Source organism: Daphnia pulicaria, unplaced genomic scaffold (assembly GCF_021234035.1).
Source record: "Daphnia pulicaria isolate SC F1-1A unplaced genomic scaffold, SC_F0-13Bv2 h1tg000187l, whole genome shotgun sequence".
Lineage (NCBI taxonomy): Eukaryota > Metazoa > Arthropoda > Branchiopoda > Diplostraca > Daphniidae > Daphnia > Daphnia pulicaria.
The window spans coordinates 27,501-29,840 of NW_025804871.1; the positions used below are offsets into that span (position 1 = coordinate 27,501).

Here is a 2,340-nt window from a genome sequence, read left to right on the forward strand (position 1 = left end):
AAATGTGCGTCGTTTAGGCGCCTTAACCGGGCGTTTGGTTCATCCCACAGCGCCAGTTCTGCTTACCAAAAATGGCCCACTGGGCGCTCAGATTCAAATCAATTGCCGCGGCCTCAATCAAGGAAAAAGGCCGGGCTTCTCACCCATTGAAAGTTTGAGAATAGGTTGAGGTCGTTTCGACCCCAAGGCCTCTAATCATTCGCTTTACCGGATGAAACTCCGTTTGTTCTCTTTGCGAGCACCAGCTATCCTGAGGGAAACTTCGGGGGGAACCAGCTACTAGATGGTTCGATTAGTCTTTCGCCCCTATACCCAACTCCGACGATCGATTTGCACGTCAGAATCGCTGCGGACCTCCACCAGGGTTTCCCCTGGCTTCGTCCTGGCCAGGCATAGGTCACCATCTTTCGGGTCCCAACGTGTGCGCTCTGGGTTCGTCCGGCCGACTCGACCAAACCCTTTTAAGGGGGAAAGATCTCGCGAGCATTCGGACGCCCTGGGGTTGCGCCCGCTCTGTTCGAGACGGGATCACCCCTCGCGGATGCACCCTCATCGGGGCCGCTTCACTTTCATTGCGCCTCGCGAGTTTAGTTTGATAATTTCTCGACGACTTGCGCACATGTTAGACTCCTTGGTCCGTGTTTCAAGACGGGTCGGGTGGGACCCGACTTCTACTCTCCGCTCTGGGCCTCCACAGGTTGAGCACCGCAACTTTTTCTCTTTTACAAAAAAAAGCTACGACACCTCCCGGGAGGAGACAGGTCACGACCGGGCAGTACTGTTGGGAAACGCCGCGCTCGTCATCGCGGCACCCGCGAAGGTAACCACGAAACTCGCTAACGGACGCCCCGTGTAACAGACACCCAGTCGGTCGCGGAGTCCTACTAGGCCCCCCACTTGCGGACCTTGGCGTGGCTATTGCGATCGCAGAACGACTTATGCAAGAGAGCCGCCAATTCAGGCAGTCTCCATGCAGCGTTAAGGGCATACAACCAAGTGCCGGGAGCGGGGACTTGTTCGACCTTCGAGGGCCCACCCGTTTAACCCCCTGAACGGTTTCACGCACTCTTGAACTCTCTCTTCAAAGTTCTTTTCAACTTTCCCTCGCGGTACTTGTTCGCTATCGGTCTCGTGGCGATATTTAGCCTTAGAAGGAGTTTACCTCCCGCTTAGGGCTGCACGCTCAAGCAACCCGACTCTTGGGAAGGGATCCGATGCACGGTCTCGGCTCGTCTTATCTACGGGCCTGACACCCTCTGTGGGTTGCTCGCCCCGTTCATGGAGACTTGGACGATAGATACCGGACAGACGCGCACGATCCTCCCGAACACCACATTCCTCGGCACCCGCTCAACCGGGCGCGAGGTTCGGTGCTGGGCTCATCCCTGTTCGCTCGCCGCTACTAAGGGAATCCTTGTTAGTTTCTTTTCCTCCGCTTACTGATATGCTTAAGTTCAGCGGGTAGTCTCATCTAAACTGAGGTCAGAATGAATTGTTTGTTTTCAAAAGGAGACAACACTTTATCTAGCTCGGCAGACTTTGGCGTTTTAAAGCCGGGAAAGATTGAATAATTGCCGGTTCAAATTTTTTTTTTTCGAAATAAAGCGAGTCTCTCGTTATTCGCAAAAATTAATTTACGAAAAGTGACAGGGCGTCCTGCGGCTTTTTGTATTGAAACAACGCGTCGTGCGCGAACCAAGCTTGCATAACGAGCGGTTAGAGTGAGTGATAATTCGCGGTGGTCGACACTTCGACACGCCCGGCGCACACACACAACTAAACTCGCGTTGAAGCGGTATATCGCGCACACGCAGCCGACACCTTGTTCGAGAAGATGTGTTTATTTCTAAAATTTTTTTTTGAGTTGGCTCAAAAATTTCCCATCTGTTTTGCCATCGAAAAAGGTTTCTTTTGAATAGAGAGGAAAAAAACAAAACAGGGCGAACCTTCTTTTATTTTTCCCCCTTTTTTGTATTTGAGGCATCGCGGACACTTAAGTCGCGCGGCACCCAGACGTTAGAGATTCGGGAGCTTTTATGCGGTCAGGCCGGGTGAAAAATAAATCTCGCCGCGACCCAACATGCAAAACCAAGACTGAAAAAATCTCTGTTCGTTCATCATTCGACCGACCCTCAGTCAGATGTGGCCCGAGCGAGAAGCTGGGCCGCCATTTACGTTCAAGATTTCGATGCTCCATGTGTTCTGCAGTTCGCATGGATTAGCGCACTTTGCTGCGCTCTTCATCGATCCACGAGCCTAGTGATCCACCGTTCAGGGTCGTATATAAAACGACATATTCGTTTTCTTCTCTCTTTTTCTCCAACCCGCCCAAGCAAATGA

General features: G+C 52.1%; 2 non-coding genes across 2 annotated transcripts in view; both read right to left on the bottom strand.

The window, feature by feature from the left end:
- The window catches only part of LOC124319610, a 4,576-nt gene extending 3,091 nt beyond the window's left edge, over positions 1 to 1,485 (bottom strand). Inside the window, exon 1 of the ribosomal RNA XR_006913306.1 lies at positions 1 to 1,485. This exon is cut by the window's left edge and continues 3,091 nt beyond it. This is a non-coding gene — a ribosomal RNA (large subunit ribosomal RNA).
- Positions 1,486 to 2,126: 641 nt separating this feature from the next.
- LOC124319611 lies at positions 2,127 to 2,279 on the bottom strand. Its single transcript, XR_006913307.1, has one exon. It is a non-coding gene; the product is annotated as a 5.8S ribosomal RNA (ribosomal RNA).
- Between the last annotated feature and the right edge of the window lie 61 nt (positions 2,280 to 2,340).